The sequence below is a fragment of the Tamandua tetradactyla genome, chromosome 5 (assembly GCF_023851605.1).
Source record: "Tamandua tetradactyla isolate mTamTet1 chromosome 5, mTamTet1.pri, whole genome shotgun sequence".
NCBI classification, from domain to species: Eukaryota; Metazoa; Chordata; class Mammalia; order Pilosa; family Myrmecophagidae; genus Tamandua; species Tamandua tetradactyla.
In genome coordinates, this window is record NC_135331.1 from 115,051,299 (window position 1) to 115,063,481 (window position 12,183).

Consider the following 12,183-nt stretch of genomic DNA (forward strand, 5'->3'; position numbering starts at 1 on the left):
GGTATGTTTATCTGTTATTTTTCTCTCTGGAGCAATGACAAGTGTCTAAAATTAAGAGTGATGATTATACAACTAGGTGAGGATTAAGTGAGACATGGATTGTTTATTTTGGACATTATCCATGTTTCCCAATAGATGGAGGTGGCCAAAGAGTACAACGACTGACAATCAGAAAGGAGAACTGTGGTGTATACATACGATAGAATATTGTGTAGCTACAGAAAGGAACAAAGTTGTGAGGCCGGCAATGAGGTGAATGAAACTTGAGAACATTATGTTGTACAAAACAAGCCAGAAACAAAAGAACAAATATTGTATGGTGTCTTTTAGAAAATATGTAAAAAGAAAATTGGGGCCTGTATCATAAGTTCTTATAGAAATTAAATTTATTCCTGAGCTTTAAGGGTTGTTTCTAAATTCTAAGATGCTGTGCTATACGTGTATAGCCTAGTATTTTCCTGGAACTTTGGGTACCTGTGTGACACCTGAGACTCAGAGCTGGAGTTCTGCAACTCTGAAAGTCAGCATTGCTATATACAACAATCACTAAAGAAACCAAAAAAGAAATCAGCCTTCAATCAGAGATAAAAAAGAAGCTGACTGGGTCTAGATTAGGGTAAATCAGAATACAGGGTAAAAGATGACAGTGTCTGTATTTTAGAACTTCATCTACTGTATGAGACTAAAGGAAGAGAGGTCTATTTTGTCCCAAACCTAAGTTTTCTGTAGCACACAATCTAAGTTCATTTAAACAATCCAAGTACAGGGAGCCCAGAATGGGAACAAGGGCTTGTAATTCTGTGTAGTTGAAGGTAATACCCAGATACATCCCTAAGTATGTTGGACAGATAATTTAAAAGTATTGGCAGAGTCCCTTGAAGGACTGCGGAATAAATATGAAACTATTAAACTTTCCACTGGGGATATCCCTGATACTCTCTCAAATACTAGGGACTTCCAAGTTAACAGGCCAAACCTGATCTTGAGGTTTGCTCTTATGAAACTTATTTCTGTAGCTGAGACGCTAAGCCTATCTATAATTATGCCTAAGAAGTTACTTCTAGAAAACCACTATTGTTGCTCAGATGTGGCCTCTCTCTCTCTCAGCCCGATTCTGCAAGTAAAATCATTACCCTTCCCCCTACATGGGACATGACGTCCAGGGGCATGAGTCTCACTGACAATGTGGAACATGACTTCCAAGGATGAGCCTGGCCCTAGCACAGTGGGATCAACAACACCTTTCTGAACAAAAGTGGGAAAAGAAATGTAACAATATAAGGTATCAGTGGCTAAGAGAGTTCAGACAGAGTTGAGAGGCTATTCTGGAGGCTACTGGTATGCAAGCTCCAGGTAGATAATGCTAATTGCTAAAGTTTGCTAAACCCCATTCCTGTTAACCCTAAAGAACACCAAGGGCTCTATATGAGCTCCTACTAAAGTTGGATGCACCAGATCTACTCAGAAACAAAATCTTCAGATGGTTCCTAGGTCAGATAAGTCCTGAAACCCAAAAAGTTTCTCCAAGTGTCAGTATCTCCAAGGACATAAACCAGTTTCATTCCCCTATCCCATATTGTTGACTACCCCTTTACAACATGAAAAATGTTAAAATGGGCTTAACCCAAATGTCCCTAAAGCCTGGGAGAAGGACCAAAGGAAAAGTAGAGGTTATAACAGAGAAGTTAAGATTTAACAAATAAGTATGATTACTGAATCATTATATTGATATTTCCTTTTAGTCTCCAGTGTCTTGAAGCAGTTAGAAGGAAACCTCTGAAATTTACGGAACTGTAACCCATATCAAACTTTGAAATCTATTCTACCACTACTTGTTAAATTGTATATTAAAATGTATTGGGGTTTTTTTGTATTTATATGTTGTATTTCATAATGTTAAGAAAAGAGGTCCACTCCTATCAACAGCAGAACACATAATTGATTTCATGCTGTAAGAATAGGTTAGCTTATGCTGAGGTAACAAATGTATCCGAAAATATAATTGCCTTATAACAAGAAAGGCTTATTTTTTGCTCACGCTCCATGTCCACTACGGGTTGTCTAGGGGCTATGCTTCACATTCCTCCTTTAAGAGCCTTTCTGACCTAGGAATATGGCCAGTTGCTACGACAAAGATAAATGCTCCAGTCCATAAACACATCGATTTCCCTCACAACTCATTGCCATAACTAGCCAGGAGATGCAGTCTTTCAATGTACCTGAAGTTTATTTGGCAAACAGAACTAATAACACTCACATATAACTGAAAATTCATCCCCAATCTAAGAAAACTCTGGAAAGATTTTTATGACAGTGTCTTTCAAACTGCAAATCATGACCCATTAGTAGATTGCGAAGTTAATTAGCAGGTCCTGACCAAAATTGGAATGAAAGGAAAATGTCAGAGTATACCCGTAGAAAAGGTAGATATTTTATCATGAAAGAATATTTGACAAACATTTATCAAATAAATACAGATTTCTGCACAACGTGAAATATGTTTCTTCCTGTGGCTCCAGCCAAAAAATTCTGAAAGTCATGGTTTTACAGGAGTCCCAACTAAGCCAGATACAAAGAAACATAATAATTTCTATACTGGGCTTTACTTTCCTATGACTACAATAAAAGAGGGAAAACATCATCTCCCTCCATGGCATCAAGCTCCAAGCAATGGGTGGAGTCAAAATTTTACTCTTTCTTTAATATCATGCTCTCTCAATCACAAATCGAGAAATATCATGTAGCCACTTAGAGTTTTAGCATCCTCCAAGTATTAAGAGGTCCATTAATTTGCATTGCTGCTAAAATAAAAATTTCAAGTTTCAAAGAGGTTTTACTTAAAACTGCAGAGCCCCATTTCTCAGTGTGTTAGGAATAGATACAATTTCTTGGTTAATTTTAATGGCATACTTGACCAGAATAAATGGTAATATATTTTCATTATTTTGTATTGATATATCTTATAAAACATTGTCCTGGACAATTTTTAACAGGTTTACTTGTGCTTTACTGTTTAAGGGAAGAGTGGACATTTCAAAATCCTATTCAATTGCAAAACATCTATTATATCTAACTCCTTGTCCTCAGTTCAACATCCACAATTCTCAATACTTTACTTCTTATCTTCCACCAAGAAAATACAAATTTCAAATATGGTAGTTCTACATGTTTGTCTATGGGAAAAGTGCATTGATAAACACAGTTTCAACTTCATTTCCAGAATAAATTCTTCTTAATACTTCCTTTCTACTAGACATGTCAATGACCTACAACTGTTTACTTAGTGTAGCAAAAGTTTCAATCAATTTCAGTGTTTCCTATCTTTCACTTAAATATACTACTAAGTCTTTTCCTATCTACCTTTCATGATTGCCAGTTTAAAAGCTAGTTGTCACATTACGCCCAGGGTCTTATGGATCTTTCTCTTGCTTCAAAAGTGTATGAAACAGACCCAGGGACTCTCCCCCCACCACCACCTCTTCAGCCTCAACCACCTTCCAGCCGCCTCTTCAGTTGCAACCTCCAGGACCATCTTCTTGCCAGCTCCTGCTTCTGAGGCCAGCTAACACCATTTGTGTGTGTGTGTGTGTGGTCAGCTCCTCATTGTCAACCAACCATGAGCTCCCAGATCCATCAGAATTATTCCACCGTTGTGGAGGCCTCTGTTAACTGCCTGGTCAACCTGCATCTGCAGACCTCCTACATCTACCTCTCTCTGGGCTTCTATTTCAACCGTGATGCTGCAGCCCTGAAGGGCACGGACCACTTCTTCTTTGAATTGGTGAAGGAGAAGTCCAAGGGCACCGAGCAATCTCCTGAAAACCAGTACGACAGCCACGCCCTCTTCCAAGATATGCAGAAGCCATCTCAAGATGAGTGGGTTATGTCCCCGGATTCCATGGCAGCAGCCTTGGTCCTGGAGAACAGCCTGAACCAGGCTCTTCTACAGCTCTCTGTCCTGGGTTTGTCAACACAGACCCTCACTTCTATGACTTCCTGGAGAACAATTTCCTGGATGAGGAGGTAAAACTCATCAAGAAGATGGGCGACCACCTAACCAACCTCTGCAGGCCGGGCTGGATGAGTATCTCTTTGAAAGGCTCAGCCCTCAAGCACGACTAGGAGCCTCCTGGGCCCAGAGGCCTTTAGGGGGCCCCTCTGCTGTTCCTCAGCACCCAGGCTTCTGCCTGAGCCCCTCCCTCCAACCAGGAGGATCCTTTTAACCAGCCACCCTGCTGCCCTCGAACAAGCCATGATCCAAGTTATAAACAACAAAGCTTTTTGCAGCAAAAAACAGAAAAGAAAAAAAGTTAGTTGTTCCCCCCAACCTCTGGGGGAAAAAAAAGCCTGCTAAATAACCAACAATAACCAAAAGCGTCATGTGGGATAACCTTTTATCTTCCAGATGACTCCAATGCCAATTACTCTCAATGCCAGAAGAAGCTTCCTGAGGAAAAAAGGAGTCAATGCGAACCAATGCAATCTACCATTCTGAGATTTAAGAGAATCATATAAAACATGACTGTGTTTAAAAGAACAGAAAACAAAAACCATCCTCAAAAATAAACTAGCGTGCAATTTTTTTACCCTATAAAAAGGAAGTTCTGCTATGGAAAATGATGAACAATTCTGCATTTTTTTAAAGTAAGGAAGCATTATATTCTGTTCAGTAAGTTTCTGGCTTTAGAGATCTTTTTTAAAAAATGATGAATCACTATATTAATTTCCTTCCTGACGTTTTTCATCTAGGTGTGGGGTAAAGTGGATTCCACTGGGAGCTGGAATATGGCTGTCCCAGACTCAGTGAAGCCATTAAGGCACAGTAGGTATCTGGACAAGAAAACCCAGTAGCTCCTCTTAAAACTAAGAGGTGAGGAAATTAAGTGAACATGAAGATCTCTTCCATTTCCAAACTGCTACATTTCTATTCTTTAAAATGTTTTTCTAATTATCCATTCCATTAAAATGTGACTAATAATTAGTTTTTTAATCAAATATAATCTTTCCATTATTATAAACTGGATCTACGAGATTTAATACCAAATGAATTTTTTAGAAATTAAAATTTTATAATCAAAGTCATAATGCTTTTCTATTACATTGAAAGAGCTCCCTTGGCAACATACACAGAATTATTATGATAATTCTCTTTTCATAATAGTTTTTATACTGCTAAACTATCAAGACAAAAAAATCTGATAAAAAATGGTCCTCCTTTCAAATAAATGACAAGTACTACACAAATCCAATTGAATGCTTTGAGTCCTAAAATGTGGGATTTATTAAACTATTCTATATGGTTTCATGAGTGCAAAAAAAAAGGTTCACACACAAATACTACAGTTAAATTTTGATAACTGACAACTGGGTTGGTGAAAGAGCACTAGTACAGATATTCTTAAATGATGAGGGATAGAGAGAAAATGTGCAACTGGGGCAATGTGTTTTATTCTTATCTTAAATTTCAATAAAACTATGCCTGGCATTCTGGAAATTTACAACCGTATACTTTAAACTAAGTAAATAATAAAATCCTCCTAGGAAAAAACAACTCAAGAGAACCAGAAAACGTTGCAGTTTGTAATATGGTGGTTCACACCTTGGAAAACAAGAAAAATATGCAGTCTTTACAAAGATATTTTTAAATCCCTGCATGTTAAACTACTGTGACAAAGAGAATGAATTATAGGAGGTGTCATGGTCAGGTTCATGCGTCAACTTGGCCAAGTGGTGGTACCTGTTTGTCTGTTGGGCAAGTGCTGGCCTGTCTGTTGTGATGGCGACATTTCATAGAATTAAATCATGATCATGTCAGCTGCAACCACAGCTGATTCCATTTGTAATCAGCCAAAGGGGGGTGTCTTCTGCAATGAATGATGCTTAATCTAATCTCGGGAAGCCTTTTAAGGAGGATTCAGAAGAGATAGGCTCTATTCCTGCTTCGGCCGGTAAGCCTCTCCTGTGGAGTTCGTCCAGACCCTCCATCGGAATCGTCAGCTTCACAGCCTGCCCTGAGGATTTCAGACTCTGTGTTCCCACGGTCACGTGAGACACTTTTATAAATTTTATATTTGCGAGTGTTCCCTGTTGATTCTGTTTCTCTAGAGAACCCTAATACAGAAGGTGACAGTCATTAAATATTTATAAAATTTCTTGCAGAAAGAAATCCTAAAAGGAATCATGTCATATAAACTCAAAATGGTATTATTATTATCAAACTTGCCATTACAAAGCAAGAAACTTCCAAGATGGGAACTCTTCTTTCTCTTTACTTACTCCAAAGTCAGATGGTTACATTCCTTATATAGAATTAAATTCAGTTGTTTGAAGCAGAAACAGCTGCACTGGACATGGTTCATCCTAGAAAACTGACATTTCTCAAACAAGTGCCAAGAGCAGTCTCAGAATTACAGTGTCCAAATGGAGATGATTTTATTTTATAACATCATCCAAATGCTGTTCAGAAAAATTGCAATCAAGATCCCTAGAGCTATATTACCCAATGGCCCAAAGGAAAAATTATGGCTGTCCATATATTGCTTGGTTTACTTCATAGCAGAAGTAATAAAGCAGACACCAAAATGACTTTTGTTTCATTCTACAATTACAGGTGCTTTAGAATATTGTCTGATTAACACTGAACTTGATACTTTCAGAACACCACAGTCTGTATTGCTGGGAAGGCCAGAAAAAAACATTATTCGGAACTGCAAGAAAAAGGATCCTTAGAGCAGGAGGAGGGAGAGTTAGCAGATAAACTTCCAGACTGAGACAGAAAGGGTTTTGGAGAATGAGGAAGTAAAAATGGCTTTCTGGACATCATACAACTCTTTTCTATTGGTATCCAGGGGAATCTAGGAATTTGGCACATGGACTGAATTGGCAGGGCAATCACCACCTAATAAAATGAGAGAGGAACAGGCAGTAGCCATATCCAGAAGATCAGATACTGTGATATTACCCAACTCCACAGGCGTTGGGGGCAAGCTAGAGAAAACAGAAATTAAAAAAACAAAAAACCATACAGTAGTAAACATGAAATTGCAAACCTCAAAGTGGGCATACAAACAAGAGCTAACAAATATTCAGTAAAAACCAGCACCATGAAGGAAGGAAAGAACTGAGCAACTAACACCCATAAAAACAGAGTTAAGACAATAAAAAGACTAAAATGTAATTAATACATTCAGAGAAATATGTAAGAAGTTTGTGTGAATAAAAAGGAAAGGAAAATTTAAGATTCGGGAAATTAAAATCTTAATAATGAACACACTTGAAGAAGAACGCAGCTAAATGGAAAATTAAGTTGAAGAATTCTACCAGATTATAATGCTAAAGGACCCAGGTTTTACAAAATATGAAAAAGTACACAAGCACCAAGATGCATGAATGCAGAAATAAAGACCTCTTTTAATATAATTGGTGAAACATCAACTAGCTTCATCCCCCTATTCTATATTATCAACAGGCCCTTCCAAAAAGAAAAAGTTTGAATGGGCATAGCCCAAATACCCCTAAAGAGTGGGAGAAAGATCAAAGGTGATGGTAGAGTTATACAGAGAAGGTCAGGTTTAACAGATGAGTACGAGTGCTGAATCAGTATATTGATATTTCTTTTATTCTCCAGTACCTTACAGCAGCTAGAAATAAAAACCTAAAAATGTGGAATTGTAACCCATACCAAACTCTGAAATCTGTTCTACAACTAATTGTTGCAATATAATTGAAATTTATTGCTTTTTTGGTATATATGTTATTTTTCACAAACAAAGAGAAGGAAGAGTATAATACAGAAGATAGGATTTAACATATGAATATGACTGCTGAATCATATATTGAAATTTCTTTCAGTCTCCAGTGTCTTGGAGCAGCTAGAAGAAAAATTAAAAATCGTGGAACTGTAACCCATACCAAACTTTAAAATCTGTTGTATAGCTACTTGTTAAAATGTACCTGGAATTTGTTGCTTTATATATATATATATGTTATTTTTTTTCACAATTAAAAAAATACAATTGATGAAAATTTTAACTCAAAGGATCAACAAACATCCTAAGAGTTTCCGTGGAGTCGCTGGGGGAGGGATACATAAAATAAAACTGATTGTCTAAAGGCTTCTTAGCAAGCACAAAAAGTGTAGCTAAAAGACAATGTATCAATATCAAGTTCAGCAGGAACATGCTTTTTCACCTAGATTCTTATACCTAGGCAAACAGACATTTGTTTTTGAACATTAAAGAACTCAAAATTTACTATTTACTCTCTCCAAAAAAAATTATTAGAAGAGGAACAAACTAAAAGCAAGTTGTAAAGTAGAGATAAAATCCATCAGAATTCACCAACCTCCCCTAGTCACCCTTCCAGATAAAACTTGAGCCTAAAATTAGTGAAAAAAATTAATGACATTCTACAAATATAATACAAACTCGCAACCTAGAAGCTCGTTATGGTGGGGGAGGGGATAGAGACAGTGATACAAATCATTTAAACAGAAAAAGTAAACTATCTGGGGAAGGACTTTAAACACTAGCTATTAGTAGGAACATGTGTTTCAATTGATATATAGAAATATAATAGTTACCATTATTACATAAATATAACTAACTTCCAGAGATAACTAATGGGGGAATAAAATGAAGCAAACTTAATTCAAAGGCAGAAAAAGTAACAGTAATAATTATAAAAAGTATAAGGAATCATGTTAAATAGAAAACATAAAGTAAAATGCCAAGAAAGAGTCCAATCATATTAGTAATCATAATACAGTTTGTGGTAGTTAGATTCAGTTGTCAACTTAGCCAGGTGAAGGCGCCTAGTTCTGTTGCTGTGGACATGAGCCAGTGGTACGTGAACTTTATCTGTTGCTGATTACATCTGCAGTTGGCTAGGAGGCTTGCCTGCAAGCCTTGCAATGAAGGACGTTTGACTTAACTGGCTGGTGCATAAAATCAGAGAGCTCAATGTAGTACAGCCCAAGCAGCTCAGCATACCTCATCTCAGCACTCGCAGCTCAGCCCAGGCCTTGGGAGATACAGAAAGAAATCACCCCGGGGAAACTTGTTGGAACCCAGAGGCCTGGAGAGAAGGCCAAGAGAGACCATCCTGTGCCTTCTCACACAAGAAAGGACCTCAGTTGAAAGTTAGCTGCCTTTCCTCTGAAGAACTGATGAAATAAATCCCCTTTTGTTAAAAGCCAATCTGTCTCTGGTGTGCTGCATTCCAGCAGCTAGCAAACTAGAACAGATTTGGTACTGGAGAGTGGGGTGCTGCTGCGGTTTGCAAATACCAGATATGTTGGAATGGTTTTTTGGACCGCTAAGGGGAAGATTTTGGAGGAACTGTGAAAAAAATGATGGAGAAGTCCTGGAGTGCTTGAAGGGACAGTTGGGGTAAACAGAACCACTATCAATCTTGACAAAGGAGGACACAAAAGGGAAAAAATTGGAGTTTGCAGAGTGAGAACCATGGAAGCTCGGGTCTGAAGCCAAGAAACCTCGGCCAGGAGAATAGACCCACCTACATACATGGAGAGTGTGAGTTTATCCTGAAGGGTGAGATGAGTCTCCCACCTCATTGCACTGGAAGAGTTGTGCCGCCTCAGGCCTTGGAGAAGGTACAGCATGCTCCTTGGGGGACTGGGGAGAGCCTGGCTGCCACCACATGGAGGGGTTGAATGTGTGCCCCGGAAATGGCAGAGAGCCCAGGGGTGGCCCTGATGCCTGGAGAGAGTGGAGTCAAAAAAAAAGGTGGTCTCCTCGATGTTCCCCGAGGTTGATTTGGAAAGAGGCAGGTCACTGCATAGGCCCTCGGCCCTCGGAAAGGGTGGGACTGCCACTTTCTAAAGCCGAAGGATGAATGACTTTCAGACTTTGAAATCCAATGGTGTTTGCCCTGCAGGTTTTACATCTGTGTTCTTCCAATTTCTTCCTATGGAAATGAAAACCTGTATCCTGTGAATATCTTCCTTTGCATATTGGCACCAGACAATTTGTTTTGAGAGTCACAGTTCCTCAGCCAGAAGAGAATTTTTTGCACCTTAATATTATTTAAGGTGATGCATGTAGTTACCAAGTTGACAAGAGGTAGACATGTGGTAGTTAGATTCAGTTGTCAACTTGGCTAGGTGAAGGCACCTGGTTCTGTTGCTGTGGACATGGGCCAATGGTATGTGAACCTCATCTGTTGCTGATTACACCTGCAGTTGTCTAGGAGGTGTGCCTTCTGCAATGAATGATGTTTGACTTAATTGGCTGGTGCTTAAATGAGAGAGCTCAATGTAGCACAGCCCAAGCAGCTCAGCATACCTCATCTCGGCACTCGCAGCTCAGCCCAGGTGTTTGGAGATACAGAAAGAAATCACCCCGGGGAAAGTTGTTGGAACCCAGAGGCCTGGAGAGAAGGCCAACAGAGACCATCCCGTGCCTTCCCATGTAAGAAAGAACCTCAGTTGAAAGTTAGCTGCCTTTCCTCTGAAGAACTAATGAAATAAATCCCCTTTTATTAAAAGCTGATCCATCTCTGGTGTGCTGCATTCCAGTAGCTAGCAAACCAGAACAAAGTTGAATCAGTTAAATTTGCCTATTTAAATTTCAGAAAAATTTCAGATTGGGTTTTTTTGTAATCTCTCCATATGTTGTTTATAAGTCATCCACCTAAAACTCACTGACAGCAAATGTTGAAAATTAAGGGACAGAAAAACAATTTGCTAGGAAAATGCTAACAAAAGAAAGTCGATACAATTTAAAAAAAAAACTGAATTCAAGGTAAAAATCATTCAACAGGACTAAGGAAGGAATATCTCATATTTATAAAAGATCAAAACTCCTAAATGAACTATAGAAATTTAATGAAATCTTTCTTTGAATATTTTGACATGAACATTTTCTGTACATAAATTTGTTTACATTGTTTTTCAGCTATTATATCTAAAGATACATTCATTGTTTTTACATAACTTTATAAACATTTTTAACACAGTTGCATAATCAATGTAAACTGTCAACTTTTTCCCTAATATTGCACATTTAGGATGTTTTCAATATCTTAATCATATATATACACTATGATAATAAACACTTATAGGGATATCTCCCCTAACCCATAACCACCATACCTCCTATTATTGATTTTTGCTTGTTTGTTTGTTTTTCCTTACTTCTCTATTGATACACTGGATAAAGGGAGTGTCCATTACAAGGGCTTTTCTTTTTTTTTGGCATGGGCAGGCCCCAGGACATCACAAGGTTTTCGTACTCACACATTCACAACTTAAAAGCTCTATAGTTTTTCAGTCATCTCCAAGGCTAGTGGATTACAGTTCAACAGTTTCAGGTATATCTCTCTAGCTACTCTAATACGTCAAAAACTGAAAAGGGATATCTATATACTAATAAGAATAGCCTCCAAAAGACCTTTAGACTCTATTTGAAATCTCTCAGCCATTGAAACTTTATTTTGTTTCATTTATCTCCCCCCTTTTGGTCAAGTAGTCTTTCTCATTTCCATGATGCCAGGTCCAGGCTCCTCCCGCTGAGTGACGCCTTACATTGCCAGGGCGATTTTCTCCGCTGGGAGGCACATCCTATGTAGTGGGGAGGGCAGAGAGTTCACTTGCTGAGTTGGCTTAGAGAGGGAGAGGCCACACTTGAGCAACAAAAAAGGATCTCTGGGGGTGACTTCAGCATAATCCTAGCTAGGCTTAACTTCTTCTTTGCAGGAATAAGTTTCATAAGGGAAAGCACCAAGATCGAGGGCCTGTCCCAACAAACTGGCAGTCCCCAGTGCTTGAGAAAATATCAGGTCTTCCCCAGGTAAGAAAGTTTAATATTTCCACCTTTCCCCCCCAGTCCCTCCAGGACACTTTGTAAATACTTTTTTTTTTTTTTATCTTCTGCCCAGCTTAGTCTGGGATGTATTGGGGCATCCCTGCAATCTTTACAAACCAAGAAGATCTCACTCCTATTCATGGTTCCATGTATTTATCATGCTTGAATAAGCTGACTATACATTTTTAATTAAATAGTGTGCTACCAAAAATGTAAATTATGCACTGAATAAACATCTCTTCCTTTGGTCGTGCACAGAAATTGAAGTTTTAAAATATAGTCAATGAAGAGTGGGAGAAAGATCAAAAGTGGTGGTGGGGTTATATAGAGAAGGTAGGGTTTAAAAAATGAGTATGAT

General features: G+C 38.4%; 1 protein-coding gene and 1 pseudogene across 1 annotated transcript in view; one reads left to right on the forward strand and one right to left on the reverse strand.

Annotated features, from left to right (window-relative positions):
- COL21A1 (collagen type XXI alpha 1 chain) overlaps positions 1-12,183 on the reverse strand; it is a 202,356-nt gene that overhangs the window by 168,816 nt on the left and 21,357 nt on the right. The gene's annotated exons all lie outside the window — the stretch shown is intronic.
- On the forward strand, positions 3,617-4,122 carry LOC143683294 (ferritin light chain pseudogene; annotated as a pseudogene).